The 19,266-nt window shown below is 38.6% G+C and overlaps 1 protein-coding gene across 7 annotated transcripts in view; it reads left to right on the forward strand.

Annotated features, from left to right (window-relative positions):
• Positions 1–19,266, forward strand: part of LOC124271565 (myocyte-specific enhancer factor 2A-like) — a 115,414-nt gene that overhangs the window by 13,637 nt on the left and 82,511 nt on the right. Inside the window, exon 1 of one of the 7 annotated variants that reach the window (XM_046706710.1) lies at positions 3,611–3,629. The exons of 5 other annotated variants lie outside the window; for them this stretch is intronic. The gene's annotated coding sequence lies outside the window, so the exon portion shown is untranslated. Of the gene's footprint in view, positions 1–3,610; positions 3,630–5,133; positions 5,199–19,266 lie in introns of those variants that run through there. One more of the 7 variants, XM_046706709.1, reaches the window with a different exon arrangement.

The following is a 19,266-nucleotide window of genomic DNA, read 5'->3' on the forward strand; positions in this document are numbered from 1 at the left end:
TGTGAAATGTTACAAAGTTTATGTAGTTTAAGAAAAATATGACGAACAGGAAATAGTGAGTATACGGACACATTCCTACTTTGTTTATTGTCTTAAAGTAATATTGTGGTAGGGTAGTAGACTCAGTCATATTCAATTCAAATCTGATTGGATACTCTTGGTATGAAAATCAGAGGCCACCCTTGTATGAGACCGTGTGAGGTGAAGTTTTTAAATGGCCAATCAGCATCATGTAAAATTGAAACAACTTTATGGATGACAACTTCTTATTTATTGCATAGAGCGACATTTCGATGTAGATTCTTTCACCGTTATAAAGCTATCAAGAGAAAAGGTTTTAGCTTGATAACAGTGTAAGAATCTACATCGAAACGTCGCTCTATGCAATAAACAAGAAGTTGTCATCCATAAAGTTGTATGTTTCATTTTTGAGTCACCAACTTCTAGAATGCCCATCAAACAATTAGCATCATGTAAGACCTCAAAATTGTTGGTATAAACAAGCACATGCAGAATGAATACAGCATGGTGAAATTGCATGGTTACGTTGTAATAGATGTTAGATAGGTCCTGTCATGTCTGGAAGGTATACTGCTGAGGGTATATATTGTGTACTCGGTGTACATCTACACATAATCCCAGAAGACTGTCCAAAAGGAAGTCGTGTTTCCACCTCTGGTGTATTTGAGACAGTGCCTGCCAGGTATTGATGATACGACTCCATCATGAAAAGAACTCTCAAAATGCAGACACATTACCTGGGTCATAGAGGAAGGGAGTGAGTGAGTGAGTGAGTATGGTTTTACGCCACTTTTAGCAATATTCCAGCACTATCACAGTGGGGAACACCAGAAAGGGGCTTCACACATTGCACTCATGTGGGGAATCGAACCCAAGTCTTCAGCATGACGAGCCAACCATGAGGCTACCCCACTGCCCCCTAGAGGAAGGGTAACAATCACTTGGACAAATCCTCTGAAGTTGACACATCATTGGCATTGCTGGAGTGTTAGACTTTTTACCTTTTTTCTCAAGACAATGACGAATTTTATAATATGTTAATGTTTTCTTTACTTCTCATTAATTTACAATTCTGTATTTCTATTACATCATTGTGTTTTGTTAAATGGACTATGAAGTGTGTGTCATTAAGACTTGGCTCAATACGGAATATTGAACTCACAAACAACAGCTCAGTACTAATATACAGCATCAACTATCGGCGTGTCTCATGACCCAGGGACTCGGGTGCCTTACACACACAAGTCACTTATCTCACCAAGCCTCTTGTCTTCCTGGGAACTTGTATCATACACGAGGATTTTATCAGTTTCTGTGGAGTGCGTGAGACTTTTCCAGTTATAAATATCTTGACAGTTCATTTTTAACATCTATGTCAAAGTCCAATATGTTTACAAAAAAACAGATAAATCCCGAACTTTTTCATTCAAGTCATTTGTCAAACAAGATTATCTAACAACCTGTTATAAGTGTTTGTCAAATTGTTATGAGTTTTTTAGAACAGTTCTGGATTACAGCTCATGTCAACTCTTGAACTTATGAAAGAAGTATGGCTGTTTAGAGAATACTTCTTTATCTTTGGTCTGTAGAAGCTTTGTATAATGTATAGTTGTCCAATGTTGGAGTATTGTTCCCAATAAAATGGTTTATTATGGTTTTTTACAGAGTGTACCATTGACAACATTGTAGCAGTTGATATTTTCCTCATATGCGGGACTATCCATCAGCCTGGAATATTTCCATGTTGACCAGTTTAGTTCACAGAATAAAGTTGTTCCATCAGATGTTCACTATTAAAGTTCCAAGATGAAGTAGTTGGTTTGATATTTCTTAACACCAAGGGGTGGTTTGAAGTGTTGGATGTAGACCATTCAATGTTGGAATGAAGTAATGATTGCCAGTTATTGTTATTGCTGCATCCTCACCATTCCAAAACCAAGTTTAAATAAAATATTTAAATGAAAGCATCTCTGTCGCCCAGCTTCTGATGTAGATTTTAACATTAGGTAAGGCCAGACCAATTTTATTTCTAGTATTACGGATCCGCCGGTCATATTTTTTCAAGAATAAGATTTTTTTAAATTAATTTTCCCCACTCAAAAAATAAAATCCTCATGTTTTTATTGTCCAAAAATGTAAACTTCCAAAAAATAATAATTTTGGATTCTTTTTTGCCCCATATAAACTTCATCAATTGCCAAAACTAAAATACTTTTAGTATTTAAAAGGAATATTACTTTGACTGGTTTTTTTATTATTATTCCCTCCTGCCTTTAGGTTTTCTGAGGACAAAAATCCGTAAAACAAGAAATATAATTGGTCTGGCATTAACTTGATGTTGTTGTCTAAATTGATCAATATGAATGATTCTACACCAATCTTTTATCCCATTTATTGTAGTATGAGACAAAATATTATGGATGTCAACTTCTTCTTTATTGTATGCACAATGTTTCAGGGCTTTATTGTATGTGCAAATAATTTGAATTAATTTGACAATTGATAATATAAATGAATCATAAATTAGTTAATTTATGTTGAAGAACTGAAATTGTGTTTTGGTAAGAATTATAGCATTCATCTGTACTGTAATAGACTGGCATAATGACACAGAGATGTTAATCTGCCCCAAGTCTGGGGGTTATAGTATCATATTTACCACAAGTTGATGGCTACAGATGACATGCATGATAAGGTGGGTAAAAGGACATTAAAGTAAGTAGAGGAAGGTTCTTGTATGAAATACATTCATTAAGACAAAACTTGGAGACATATTTTGATACTTTAAGTGATAGGAAAACTGAACAATTTGCATAATATGTTGGGATATTCTACTACATAAACAATAGTTTTTTCTCATTTTGCTAATGGCAGGATAATATTCTACCTGATGAGGAAAATCAATTGTGTACACCTAACAAGAACGCAACTTCAAAAAGTGGCCACAATTGAACATTGATTGGCAGAGTGTGATGGGACGAGGTCTTCACCATTTCTAATGTACCTCTATGTTGAATTATTCACATTTCAATAATCTGGACTACGCTCATGTCGTCACACCCACGTCATACAAAATCGATGTGCACTTGTCTAGTGCTTGAGCAAAAACTACTCGCTTTCGTCACACAAAAGGCAACGATTTATAGTAGCATGCATTTACACAAAAGCGCCCCCGATCTCATTGAATAAGGACGTTTGTGTGTGCGTATGTGTTTGTCCTGCATCTCGCATAGGGATTTACTTATCTGAGTTTGTTCAAGGATTGTCTATTAATAGCTAATCTCTTGACTTGGAATTGATTATTTTAGGTAGGGCTTCTATTTCTGAAACTTATTGTCCGCACACTTGGGATCGTTTCATTGCCACCGGAAGAGACTTCATAACGTAATCTTTTGTTTATTTACATGATGATAAAGAAATTGATTGAACGTGATATGTAGATTAGTCTGCCTTGCTTCAGGTAGAACGAGACATGCTAGTTGGGATGAAAGCTAGTCAGGTGTAGTTGGACTGCATGCTTGTTTCTTCAGTCTCATAAACCTGACACAAGACTAGGTGTTAATGCTATACTTGACAGACAGGTACGCAAGTCTTACAATCACAGCCAGGTAAATCAGTAGTGGGATATTACTGTAGATATGTCGGTCTGTTATACCACAGCCATCACCACATGTGTATATACCTAGAGACTGATGTGTCGTATTCCACAGCCAGGTAAATCAGTAGATATGTCGGTCTGTTATACCACAGCCTTCACCACATCTGTATATACCTAGAGTCTGATGTATGTGGTATTCCACATCTAGGTAAATCAGTAGATATGTCGGTCTGTTATACCACAGCCTTCACCACATCTGTATATACCTAGAGTCTGATGTGTCATATTCCACAGCCAGGTAAATCAGTAGATATGTCGGTCTGTTATACCACAGCCTTCACCACATCTGTATATACCTAGAGTCTGATGATGTGTCGTATTCCACAGCCAGGTAAATCAGTAGATATGTCGGTCTGTTATACCACAGCCTTCACCACATCTGTATATACCTAGAGTCTGATGTATGTGGTATTCCACAGCCAGGTAAATCAGTAGATATGTCGGTCTGTTATACCACAGCCTTCACCACATCTGTATATACCTAGAGTCTGATGTATGTGGTATTCCACAGCCAGGTAAATCAGTAGATATGTCGGTCTGTTATACCACAGCCTTCACCACATGTGTATATACCTAGAGTCTGATGTATGTGGTATTCCACAGCCAGGTAAATCAGTAGATATGTCGGTCTGTTATACCACAGCCTTCACCACATGTGTATATACCTAGAGTCTGATGTATGTGGTATTCCACAGCCATGTAAATCAGTAGATATGTCGGTCTGTTATACCACAGCCTTCACCACATCTGTATATACCTAGAGTCTGATGTGTCGTATTCCACAGCCAGGTAAATCAGTAGATATGTCGGTCTGTTATACCACAGCCTTCACCACATCTGTATATACCTAGAGTCTGATGTGTCGTATTCCACAGCCAGGTAAATCAGTAGATATGTCGGTCTGTTATACCACAGCCTTCACCACATGTGTATATACCTAGAGTCTGATGTGTCGTATTCCACAGCCAGGTAAATCAGTAGATATGTCGGTCTGTTATACCACAGCCTTCACCACATCTGTATATACCTAGAGTCTGATGTATGTGGTATTCCACAGCCAGGTAAATCAGTAGATATGTCGGTCTGTTATACCACAGCCTTCACCACATCTGTATATACCTAGAGTCTGATGTATGTGGTATTCCACAGCCAGGTAAATCAGTAGATATGTCGGTCTGTTATACCACAGCCTTCACCACATCTGTATATACCTAGAGTCTGATGTATGTGGTATTCCACAGCCAGGTAAATCAGTAGATATGTCGGTCTGTTATACCACAGCCTTCACCACATCTGTATATACCTAGAGTCTGATGTATGTCATATTCCACAGCCAGGTAAATCAGTAGATATGTCGGTCTGTTATACCACAGCCTTCACCACATGTGTATATACCTAGAGTCTGATGTGTGTCGTATTCCACAGCCAGGTAAATCAGTAGATATGTCGGTCTGTTATACCACAGCCTTCACCACATGTGTATATACCTAGAGTCTGATGTGTCGTATTCCACAGCCAGGTAAATCAGTAGATATGTCGGTCTGTTATACCGCAGCCTTCACCACATGTGTATATACCTAGAGTCTGATGTATGTGGTATTCCACAGCCAGGTAAATCAGTAGATATGTCGGTCTGTCATACCACAGCCTTCACCACATGTGTATATACCTAGAGTCTGATGTATGTGGTATTCCACAGCCATGTAAATCATTTATGCACCAAATGTGTTACATCATGTACTGGTAATTGTCTCAGTGTCATTATGTTGATGTCAGATATATATGCCATGTGATGCCTTGACAATGTAGTCCTAGTATATCCTTACATTACTCTACTGCCATATATATCAGTGTGTTATACTATAGCCAGTTGTAGTCCTAGTATATCCTTACATAACTCTACTGCCATATATATCAGTGTGTTATACTATAGCCAGTTGTAGTCCTAGTATATCCTTACATTACTCTTCTGCCATATATATCAGTGTGTCATACTATAGCCAGTTGTAGTCCTAGTATATCCTTACATTACTATACTGCCATATATATCAGTGTTATACTATAACCAGTTGTAGTCCTAGTATATCCTTACATTGCTATACTGTCATATATATCAGTGTGTTATACTATAGCCAGTTGTAGTCCTAGTATATCCTTACATTGTTATACTGCCATATATATCAGTGTGTTGTACTATAGCCAGTTGTAGTCCTAGTATATCCTTACATTACTCTACTGCCATATATATCAGTGTGTTATACTATAGCCAGTTATATACTATTGAGTTATACCACAGGCAGGAAGTCATTATATCCTTAAATTACTGCATTGTCAGATATATATAGATATGTTATAGTCATGTAAAGACACTTTCATCATCTAAAGAGTGAATTTATATCAGAATGTTATTCCTGGGTGAGATGACGTCGCTGTCATCACCCCAACAGTCAGCAAGGTATGAACGTGTTATATCCTACTTGGCTGAGTCAAGTCATCACTGACATCATCTGCTCTTTACCAGTGTGTCATACCATGGTCACTATTATAGTGTCTGAAGTCTTAATACCATGTCCACTGTCATGATCAATGTGATACATGTGTTCTCACCTTAGGCAAGTGAGTTTGTTCAAACTTGCCTCTGTTCACCCAGCAGAAAATGGGTACCCGGTGGGATAAGTCATGTGACTAATAACCTTCTAGAGCTTCTATCTGGAGTACTAATACTCAGATTGAAGTGCTGTGAGAGTGCCCCTTCATGGTGCAGAATTCAGCGCATTGCAAATGCCTTATTATCTGTGGAGTCCAGGTGTAAATGTATTCACTCATTCTCACTCAGCATGCACATCCGTTGTTGCATGGTTGCAAGTGCAAAAATATTGAACTTCTTCACAAAAGTTAGTTTGGAAATAAAGATACATTTGGCATTCTGTGTTAATTTACCATTACCATTTCCATAAAACATAAAAAAACATATTCTTACGATATGTATAACATCACATTGTAGTTAAAAGTTGCATGTTGCCAGCGATGGTGTATATATTTGTTGCACCATAAATAACACTAGTGATAGTGAATGTTAGCATTTCATGCATCATGTGGAAGATATTGTGCTGAATTTTACTGTGACCTAATATTTTAGGGTATTAGTCAAAATTTAATGAAATTCCACTGTTGCCAATTCTTTTGTATTTTTATGTTTTGCTACAAAAAAAAGAAAACATCAAAAGAACAAACAAAATACATCCAGTAACTTTAATAAAGTAATTGCTCATGCTTTATTGAAGACACTGAACATCAAATCCATTTGTTTGTAAATACTTGTTAAACTATAAATATGTTGGGAAGATACAATCATATACAGTATAGATAAGGGTATATTTTACGTTACAATGTTATAAGACCTTATACAATGACAAAAACTGCAGCCGTTATGTTTGACAGTATTTTACGTTACAGTAGCATTAAATGTTTATTACCTTACAGTGACACATTCGATAACCACTGTGGAACAAATACATATATTTCCAGGTCGCATAACTCCTCGATGTTGTCTATAAATATAGAAATGCCAGTGTAAGGCATTCAATATTAATTTAGATAAACTAGAGAATCTGTTTGAAAATTCTTGTTTGAAGTTTCACCAATTGTCAATATAATGGTCAAATTCTATATAACATCTGATTAATCTGATTTAATTGTGTTGAAATCAACTTTAGTTTGTTAAAGGATTTTAGCAAACATTTAAAACAAGTTGTACTATAGTTTTACATATATCTAACATGAAATTATTTTGTGTGATGTAAAATACACTAGAAAATACCCCAACTGCTAGTAACTGCCGTCTATTAACAAACCATAAGACATTGTATCCTATCATTCTGTACATAGGTCAAGTAAATAATACTTGTTGTTGTCATATCGAAGAAATTGTGTTCAGATAAATAAAAAATCTGATTTCCAAATGTGCACGCTGACTGACAATGAGTGATTATATGTTGACAATTATGATATCAGGTCCCGATTTCTTGAAACAAACTTAAGTTACAGTTTTTACTCATAGTGAGTGGGTGAGTTTAGTTTTACGCCACTTTTAGCAATATTCCAGCAATATCACGACAGGGGACACCAGAAATGGGCTTCACACATTGTACCCATGTGGGGAATCGAACCCAGGCCTTCAGCGTGACGAGCGAATGCTTAAACCACTAGGCTACTCCACCGCCCTGTTGTATCATAAGTTGCACTGAAGTTACAATCAACCTACATCGTGAAGCTGTGGTCTGAAAAATGAATCATAAAGCTATCTTGTTATGTGTTTCCTCTACAGTGTACTGCACAGCTGAAATTCAAAACAAAATAACACACCAAACAGTAAGTGGCAACAGTCATTTTACCTGATATACTCCTGACAAAGGTCAGCTCTTAAAGCCACCCAGGGCTCCAGTCATGAGTGTAAGAGCATCTCCTCATTTGCTCTCTGCAACATTTTTGTGAACAGTTATCAAGATCTATATGCCACAGAACATTTTAAAGATGCATTTGTATTGAACCAACGATAAGGTCACAAGTAGGATACAGGAAAAGAAGAATAAAATTTTTTATGAAAGAATGTCATATTGGATTTAGATATTAAGCATGAAGTTGATTTTATATGGCCAAACATCCTGTATTTTGGTGAAATTGATACACAAATGGAAGATTTTTGTGTTTTCAATTAAAAGATTGTATGGTGTTCGATGGCTTCATATCAAGTGAAGTTTTAGGAGAAATGTGATGGCTTTCCCCATAGTAAACTGTGTTAGTTGTCGGACAGCCGAAGATTGGAGTTCTCACACTGACATTGTGGTTTGAATTCCCCGTGTGAGAGTGGGCTTCGGTTCCACTAAAATGTGAAAGTGTGTCCAGGCCACGTTAACATGAGGTTTTATCGAGGGACTGTGAGGTCTCGCTTTCATAACATTAGACTCTTACAAATATTGACGGAGGGAATTATCGGTTTTACTTGTGCCTCAGTAAAAGCCCATGTTTCCCAAGAAGGGCTCGCTATTGTGTCAAAATGTGTAGACTGAATCGTGTGTCAAGACAGTTTCTAAGACGATGCTTAAAAGTTGATGTTTTGCTGTCAAAAGATAGACCTTGTTATTTTCTCGTGCTTGTGAGGGTGTTTGTTGGAAGTTAGGTAGTCGAGGCTTGGTACAAAGAGACATGTCTAATGTCAATCATGATGATGAATTGTCTGAAGCCAATAAACCGATTTGTTTACTGGGGTACGTGTGTATCAATGTGAACACAGAGACAGCTATCCTCGCTTCAGTGGAAGTGTCCTGTAGTACACTCATACCTACAGACATCGGGTGGACCCCTTGGGATCTTCACCACTACACCACCATCACTGTATGTGTTGGAGCAGTCAGATGTTAATACTTTTTGTTGGTACATGATTTATGTTTTGTTTTTCAAGATGTAAAAAATACTGATGTACTTTGTATGCTGGTGATAAATGGCATGAGAAATCACCACAAATAATTTAATTCACAGATGGGAGGTGGTAGCTTCCATGTTCCGGACCGTGGTGGTGGTGGAATTGGGTTTAACGTCGTGCTTGAGAATATTTGGCTCATATGACAACGTGCATGCGTGTATATGTGTATGTGCGGCTGCTTGTACTAGCCCAGACTGAAGCTGGTTTTATAGTGCTAGCCCACTGAGATTACCATGCCGCAGTGAAGCATGAATACCACACTCAGACACATTATACTGACTCCGAGCCGACCAGTCCTTGTTGTATCCATTAATGCTGAGCGCCAGGCATGGACCAACAAGTACCATATTTTAACGTCTTTTGGTATGACACAGTCGGGGATCGAACCCGCGACCTTCCGCACTCCGGTCCGGACCGTAGTCTACAGCGTAACTAACATTGGTTGTGTGACAGCTAATGTGGCTGAAAATGTCATCATCGATATTTTCACATCTTCAAAAATTGTCAAACATTTGACTGAAGAATATTATATCTTTTTCTTTTCTGAACTCCATGAAGATAAGCTTTAAATAATGGAACAAAGAGAATCTTCTGGAATATCCTAATCCAGGCCATTATTGAATACACTGTTTTTCTTTGTACTTGCTTGATGTATTCATAACTGTTTGTCAATATCTTATCAGACAAAGTGAAGATGGAATTAGCCTGGTCTGATGTGTGTGTGGGTTTTTCTTCAGTGTTTTCCTCACTGGCGGCTCGTAATGACCCAGGTGGAGGCTCTGAAACTTGAAACTGTCTGAAATGGAAACGGAACAGAATTAGGAGCTAGATTGCTGCACCTCCTGAACTGGAAGAGAGGTGATCAATTGATTTTGCTGGTATTGATTAGGTATTGATTAGCAAAGGTCCTAAGGAAAATGCACGATGTATTTTGACTGACATATTAATGGATGCTTTGGCATGGAGGGCACTCTCAGCAAAGGGCAAGGCTCTTCGTTTTTGAGCTAGACTTATTGATTGTTGAGGGGTGGACTGAGGCAGAGCTTTCAGACAGCCTCACACCGACTAGACCTCCAAAAAAGGGGAATGTTTTTGCACATTTAAAGTAGCGATATCGATTTAGTTGAAGCAAGTTTGGAACAGGAATTGTTATGATTTACTGCTATTTCTAACAGAATACGACTTTCTCGAATACGGACTGACCGAATATGAATGTTCCCTTCAGGCTTCTCTGCAGTCAGGCAGTAGTTGCCTGGTAGTGAATTGAGATAACAAGTGAATTAAGTCCCCAACAAATGTAAGGCAACAAGGCTAACATAGACTATTTTCCTGTTTCAGCTGCATCATTAGAAGCAGGTTTAGTCTTCACTTGAGTAGAAGTAAACAGGTTTTCTTCAACTTGGACGTGAGCATCGTGGCAAGCTAGCTATGAGATCAACACATTCCCAGATTGTTTTAGTCCCCGCTGAATTTAGACCAAAAAGGTGGAAATCTGAATTCTTTTCAGACTCAGCTGTTACATATGCCCGAGAGAATTGTGAAATCAAAATCTGCTTTCTGATTCCAATAGTTGTGGCTCTGATTTCGTGCAGTGTTACTAACCATTTGTGTTCAGTAGACGTAAGGGACAAGGAGCCTGAAGCTTTCATGGAGCACCAGTCATTAGGGAGAAATTGCCAATTGTGTTCATGATACCCAAAGAGGGGCTACTCACTCAGTCTAATGATATTGGACGATATTCAGTCGCTATTAGGTGCAGGCTTGTTTTGTGGGGTGCCATGTTAGATATATGGGTATGTAAATCCGTGTCCTGTTTAGTGAGTGGTCGAGTTTGATGCAAGAAAACATGGTTCATGATTTGTTTGGTTGGGGCACACTTTCGGCATTGCTTGGCAGGGAAATAACATACAAAAATTGTGGCCAGTTTATGTATATTATGGGTTGAAAAGTCATGTGACATTTTGTAGTGTCCAATAGACATTTCGGTAGTTATGAATTGATTATACACTAAAAAAACCTAAAGATTCCAATGTATGTTGATACCATGCTGTTGTTGCACTTAAGCCAGAAAAAAATGATGATTTTTGTCTTAAAAGTTTCCTGTACATAATTTATGTGTGAATGAAGCAAGGAAGATAATATCAGTAAAGAAACATTTCGTTATGTGAATGTTAAAAACATCATCCATGCCTTGCTGAACATGGGTTCTGAGAACTGTACAGTGAGTGAATGAGTGAGTGGCATGAGTAAAAGACAGGGATTAAAAGACGAAGCCACAGAGGGAGGGAAAGAATAAAAATGACTTTAGATTTGATAGCACTTGTCCAGCTGATACAGGAGACACAATGGATGAGCTTCACAATGTGTGTGTTTGGAGATCCAAGCATGGTTTGTATGACAAATGAACACCTTACCCACAACTCCATTGTTTGTAGTTTTAGAACTGGCAAGTTAGACTGGTTCCTAATGGTAAGAAAGTTATATTATGTGTTGTTACAGGAAGCAGGATCCCGCCTCCCAGTATTGACATATTGAACTGAAGTTGGTTTGTACAGATACGGACAATGAAGATTCTTCTCTACTGAATGATGCATGATGGGAGGAATATGTTCCTTGCGAACTTCTTCATATGCAGCAGGGAGTTTACTCGGGGGAATGGGGACAATATAGGAGAAATTGAAAAAGAAAACATAGAGAATGTGAGTGAGTGAAAGAGCTGATTGACCCGAAACCTAGACTTGTCAAAGCCAAGGAAGTTACTTGGTGCTATTAGATTATTATCTTCAATTTTTTAGTCCTGCATGTGCATTGTAGTTGTGTCAGTGCTTGTGTAGGTGTGGATTGTATTACTTGAAGTGTCTCCAGCACTTCATGCTTGTATTCCTGTGGTGAATCCAGGGCAGAATAGGTTCCCTGTATGTCATGCTTGTATTCCTGTGTTGAATCCAAGGCAGAATAGGTCCCTTGTATGTCATGCTTGTATTCCTGTGGTGAATCCAAGGCAGAATAGGTCTCCTGTATGTCATGCTTGTATTCCTGTGGTGAATCCAAGGCAGAATAGGTCTCCTGTATGTCATGCTTGTATTCCTGTAGTGAATCCAGAATAGGCAGAATAGGTCCCCTTGTATGTCATGCTTGTATTGAATCCTGTGCAGAATGAATCCCAGGGCAGAATCCAAGGGCAGAATAGGTCCCTTGTATGTCATGCTTGTATTCCTGTGGTGAATCCAGGGCAGAATAGGTCCCCTGTATGTCATGCTTGTATTCCTGTAGTTGAATCCAGGGCAGAATAGGTTTCCTGTATGTCATGCTTGTATTCCTGTAGTGAATCCAAGGCAGAATAGGTCCCCTGTATGTCATGCTTGTATTCCTGTAGTGAATCCAAGGCAGAATAGGTCCCTTGTATGTCATGCTTGTATTCCTGTGGTGAATCCAGGGCAGAATAGGTCCCTGTATGTCATGCTTGTATTCCTGTAGTGAATCCAAGGCAGAATAGGTCCCGTGTATGTCATGCTTGTATTCCTGTAGTGAATCCAAGGCAGAATTTGTGTAATGTGACATGGCTTCTAGGTGTAATGTGACATGGCTCTATGGTGTACTCCGCTGTTGTTGACATGTGACATGGGTTTTAGGTATACCGATGTTGACATGTGTGATGTGACATGGGTTCTATATGTATTGTGGTGCTATATGTATGTGTGTGACACATGTGCGCGATGTGACATGGGTGGTTCTCTATACTACGTGGTTGGACACTTCGCTGTGGTTGGACACGTGTGATGTGACATGGGTTCTATATGTACTCGCTGTGGTGTGACACATGTGTGATGTGACATGGGTTCTCTATACTAGCTGTGGTTGGACATGTGTGATGTGACATGAGTTCTATATGTACTCGCTGTGGTTGGACATGTGCGATGTGACATGGGTTCTATATGTACTCACTGTGGTTGGACACGTGTGATGTGAGTTCGAGGTATACTCGCTGTGGTTCGACTCGTGTGATGTGACATGAGTTTGAGGTATACTCGATGTTGTTGGACACATGTGATGTAGGTTTGAGGTATACTCGATGTTGTTGGACACATGTGTGACGTAGGTTTGAGGTATACTCGATGTTGTTGGACATGTATATAATGTGACAACACTGCTTGCACATAGACAGCGGGACTGAGTGGCTGGACGCTACCAGGGTCACACGATGCTTTATCTTTGTTATGAAAGAAATGGATAGATAAGTGTTGTGACTTGAGGAGACTATCTTCAAAACGATTATGGATAAGTTTTGTTAGTTATCTACTGATATCCATTTCTTGCAGAATTATCAGAAAGTCATTTTGATACCTACTGCTCCCCATGACTATTTGATGAGTACGAAATTGTGGAGTTAGGGAGAAAGAAGACAAGCACTGTGTGGCAGGCCTATAAAAGTTGGATGACTTGTAGTGGCTTATTGATTCTGGTAGATAGAAGGAAGAAATGGAACTTTGTGATTTGTTTTCCACTGTTGGAGATACTATTGATCAGGTCCAGCTATAAATGCAGGGTTTTTGATAAAAAAAAATTAAATATGCAGTTGGATTGATTCTTGGTTATGACTGAATGCAAAGGTTTGCTGCAACAGAGCTGGTGACGACCACAGAGTTATTTCACCTTTCAAGTTCCAGCATTTGAAACTTGAAACTTGTACATACTATTTAGACGATAAGAAAAAACGTAAAACCCCAATGAAGGATAATGTTGTTATGGTTTAATAATGATGGTCTTACCATATATAATACCTTGACTTAACAAGTTATTGTTTAGTTATGAGCCTGGAAAGGACAGGGATTATCTATAGGGTAAAGATGGTAAACACATGTTGTTGCTGCAGAAAAAACCAAACACTCTGACATTTGTACTATCATATTGGTTACTGTCCATGAAAACATATTTACAAAATAGTCGTGTGATACTGATGGTATTTACTAAGATATGAGACCAATAAACTGTTTGCATGATGTTGCTACAATCGATTGGTTAAATCTATTGATCTTTTACGTGATCTGAGAAGCTTTAAAATCACCTGCACCTTGCAAGCATCTTTTGTTGTTTGTTTTAGTAATAATTCACAACTGCTGACGGAGAGCAGGAACTGTTGATTTTAATGTCTTACATAATTGTATTTGACTAAAAGCAACAAGCAATATAATGTTCTAATTTGTTTCATGTGTATGTTTTATAGGTTATCAGCTGTGAATATGTTTACACATGTTTCATTTTACTGCCAAGATGTGATCAAGTATGAGCAGAATCAATACAGAAAGAAATCAGTGTTATCAGGGCTGTTAATGGCTTACTGCCTTAGTCAGGTAGGAAATATGGATGATGGTGATTTCTGTGTCTCTAACAGTGAAGTAATTAGTGCTTATTTCTTAATGTGGTTTTGGAGCGGTGGGGTAGCCTAGTGGTTAAGGCGTTCGCTCGTCACGCCGAAGACCCGGGTTCGATTCCCCACATGGGTATAATGTGTTAAGCCCATTTCTGGTGTCCCCCGCCGTGATATTGCTGGAATATTGCGAAAAGCGGCGTAAAACCAAACTCACTCACTCACTCACTTAATGTGGTTTTGGCTGTTGGATGATATAACATTACAAACTCAGGTTGTATTCTATGATATAACCACGGCAAGAGCTTCTGTAGAGACTGGCTTGTATCTTATACATAAGTATGATTCCAGACATGAGAACTTGTCTGTGCGATAACTGCAACTTGAATTTTCTGTTCATGACTCGAATATTGACAGGATGCTGTTGGAAGGCCACACGAATAGCGTAGTGGCTGTACAATTTCCTAGTCCTTAGATGAGATTCAAACCATGGACCTTCTGATCTGAGGTTTCGCCTTGTCCACCTGACCATAATAGTATATCCCAGTGAGCAAGCTGGTAATGATGTCGGGTGTAGGATAACTCCATGCCCTGCTACAATGGTTTATAGTATATCCCAGTGAGTAAGCTGGTAATGATGTCGTGTGTAGGATAACTCCATGCCCTTCTACAATGGTTTATAGTATATCCCAGTGAGTAAGCTGGTAATGATGTCGGGTGTAGGAAAACTCCATGCCCTTCTACAATGGTTTATAGTATATCCCAGTGAGTAAGCTGGTAATGATGTCGTGTGTAGGATAACTCCATGCCCTGCTACAATGGTTTATAGTATATCCCAGTGAGCAAGCTGGTAATGATGTCGGGTGTGTAGGGATAACTCCATGCCCTGCTACAATGGTTTATAGTATATCCCAGTGAGCAAGCTGGTAATGATGTCGGGTGTAGGATAACTCCATGCCCTTCTACAATGGTTTATAGTATATCCCAGTGAGTAAGCTGGTAATGATGTCGTGTGTAGGATAACTCCATGCCCTTCTACAATGGTTTATAGTATATCCCAGTGAGCAAGCTGGTAATGATGTCGGGTGTAGGATAACTCCATGCCCTTCTACAATGGTTTATAGTATATCCCAGTGAGCAAGCTGGTAATGATGTCGGGTGTAGGATAACTCCATGCCCTTCTACAATGGTTTATAGTATATCCCAGTGAGCAAGCTGGTAATGATGTCGGGTGTAGGATAACTCTATGCCCTTGCTACAATGGTTTATAGTATATCCCAGAGAGAGCAAGCTGGTAATGATGTCGTGTGTAGGATAACTCCATGCCCTTCTACAATGGTTTATAGTATATCCCAGTGAGCAAGCTGGTAATGATGTCGGGTGTAGGATAACTCCATGCCCTGCTACAATGGTTTATAGTATATCCCAGTGAGCAAGCTGGTAATGATGTCGTGTGTAGGATAACTCCATGCCCTGCTACAATGGTTTATAGTATATCCCAGTGAGCAAGCTGGTAATGATGCTATGGGGTGTAGGATAACTCCATGCCCTTCTACAATGGTTTATAGTATATCCCAGTGAGCAAGCTGGTAATGATGTCGGGTGTAGGATAACTCCATGCCCTGCTACAATGGTTTATAGTATATCCCAGTGAGCAAGCTGGTAATGATGTTGGGTGTAGGATAACTCCATGCCCTGCTACAATGGTTTATAGTATATCCCAGTGAGCAAGCTGGTAATGATGTCGTGTGTAGGATAACTCCATGCCCTGCTACAATGGTTTATAGTATATCCCAGTGAGCAAGCTGGTAATGATGTCGTGTGTAGGATAACTCCATGCCCTGCTACAATGGTTTATCCACCTGTGCAGGTAGGATAATGTACCAGTCCTCCTGAACATTTCTATCTATACCAGGTGCTTGTTGTCCAAGTGTACAGAGACCCTTATATGACATCAACGTGGACATTTAGATTATAAATCCCAACACATCACAAATATTATAAAGTTGGTACTTTTCAGGAGTAGGTTTGCTATTGATGGTAAGACAAAAACTTTGAATGGAACGTAGTGGAGAAGACTGATAATGATCTGTGCAACCTGTCAGGTCTTGACTCCTTTCATTGTCTGCTTACACAACTTCTGTACAAAAAGTCACCTAGCATCCCTGCCCAATCCCATGTCAACATATCTTCCATAATTTATGAATGATTGTGTGTTTGACACTGTGGAACCTGTGCAGTGGGGCATGGATACCTGCATGAAAGTGGTAGGACTCTACAGTTTTATAGCTGTTGTAAACGGCTGGAAATATGGTAAGTGGTCGTATGTATGTGAGAGTGGCCCCTCTAGATCACCGTGTTTGTTTGTTCTCCCCGCTAGCCTGTACTTCTTGAACTTGTGTTTAGTTTGGAACGGGCTACACATTCTCCGAGGGGTTCCCTGGGATGTAGAGGTAATGCCGAGATTCTGCCTACAAAACTTCAGCAAGCGAAAACACACAAGTTTAGTCAATGAAGTTTAAATGGGATCTATTGTGTGAACATTGCTTAGGCCTTCACAGCTGTTCTATCAACTTTGTTGTGTGACATTTTGGGCATCGATATTTCTGATGAGCTTGATTTGCAGCCAGAGTCCAGGTAAGTTGTTCACATTCTCATTCTGTGCCCTAGGGAGGACAGAGCAGGGCTGTTTAGGAGGAGATACGCTGAAACTCGGCCATTTTAATCAGTAGTTTGGAAGTTTGAGAAATCTTGCTTGTTTGTTGCAGAGATCTCATATTATGGATAATTGCCAAGTGTAAACATTTGACATGGAAAGGTAAGGTCTACAACTTAACACCCCTGACTGTTTGATGGTTAAGTCTGAGGCTATTTGCTTTGATGAGTTCACTATTGATTTTAGGGGTGATGGAGTCCCAACACCTGGACCAATGTTTATTGATTGGTTCTACACATTTATGACATCTTTCTGCTCAGATTTAAAATTTATTGTCTTCATTCAAAAAGTGGAAAGCCCTCAAATTCAAGTGAGTTAAATCATTTAGACGGTCGAAAGAAGGTTCCGTCGGATGTGAATTTTACAAACGTCGATGAAAATGGAGGCATTGATGGATCTGGGAGCCCCTAACATGCTGTCATTCTAAACGTGCGTACAATTTCCAACTCAAATATACTTGAACTCGTTAATACCAGTGGCAAGCCTGCCTTATGTAAGACCCTTTGTCTTGTGGGAAATTTTTCAACATTAGAACATGAATACCGCCCGGTGTCTTGTCGCTTCGTTTATGCCAAAGCTTCTTCATCTTAGAAAACTTTGTGGTGTGAGGGTATTTTGGTGTGCTTGAGAGGTGGGAAAGTTTGTCAAACTCCACAAAGTTGCTACAATGGAAAAACTGGCGGTACAACTGACAAATGTTACAAACTTGTCTCTCACCTCTGTAGTAACAGCTGGGTGATGCATTCAGTTGCTGTCCTGTTTTTTGTAGGTTGGCGGAGGAGGCTCCTCATGTTTGATCTTTAACTCAATCTGTTTTCTCAGCTTTCAACAATATGAACTGATAATATTTAACAATACAATATGTCTCTGGTTTGTTCATTTTCATTTAGATGAATTAGTCAAATTTGCATTTCTCTATTTTGATACTCTCCGTGCCACTTCTTTGTATAATAAAGCCCTAAGGTTTATGAGATGTTTGGACTACTATTTGTACTCTGAAATATTATGTTATTTAGTATGTACATTTTGTAAACTGTCATTTATATGGTCAAGAATTTATCCCCAAAATATTTTTTAATCACAAAATTGTCAATGGATTGATTTGAAGAAAAAAAATTGTTCCTGAAAAATGTGGCTATTTTTTTTAAACATACTGTGTTGGAAAATCAGAGGCATGAAACAAAATATAATACCTCTGATTTTCCAACACAGTACGTTTATCTACATTCTACCATAACCACGTTATTAAGATTTAAAAAAAAAAATACATACTGTGTTGGAAAATCAGAGGTATATAACATGATTATATACATCTGAATGACTTAGATTAACCAATCACAATCCAGTATTTACTGAAGTCGTGGTAGAATTGTTCATAAGTTTTAAGAAAACAAAGGTTTGCTGGTTCACAATCTCAGGTTAATTTTCTGACTCCCTCAGCTGTGCATGGTAGTAAATTGTGACGTAAACTTTAGTGTCTCAGGGAGACTTATATTCGGACTTGTTCTTGGATCTTAAGTCCTTAATGAGGGGAGAGTTTATGGGGATTGCCTTCCGCATGTGAAAGATGGAGGTTGATAGTGTGAAACGTGTTCTCATTTATAGTACTGCCAACAGTTTGATCAAACTTTCAGAATAGTATTACAACTTCAGAAAAAAGCATCCTAGTTCTTGTATCAGATCTGGAAGTGAGTGCCCCTAATAATAATTTTTTTTTCCAAATTTAAATTTGTACCCACTTTCTCAATTATATGTCTTTGAGGAATAATACTAAATTGTGTATATCACAGTGTAACTTCTGACATTTTAAGATGAATTAAAGAAAGTCATGTTCCATGAGTGCATAGCTGTTAATGTTTGATATTTTGATGTAAAATCATACAATACTTGGAGTCAAACGATTGATCCATGGTGATCCTTTATGGAGGCATGTCTTCAAGCTAGGAATTAATTATTAAACTTTAAGCTTGAAATGAATAACAAAAAGATGTTAATATTGAATTATACAGCTTGACAGTATT

Source organism: Haliotis rubra, unplaced genomic scaffold (genome assembly GCF_003918875.1).
Source record: "Haliotis rubra isolate DU_JTF1 unplaced genomic scaffold, ASM391887v1 Scf161, whole genome shotgun sequence".
NCBI classification, from domain to species: Eukaryota; Metazoa; Mollusca; class Gastropoda; order Lepetellida; family Haliotidae; genus Haliotis; species Haliotis rubra.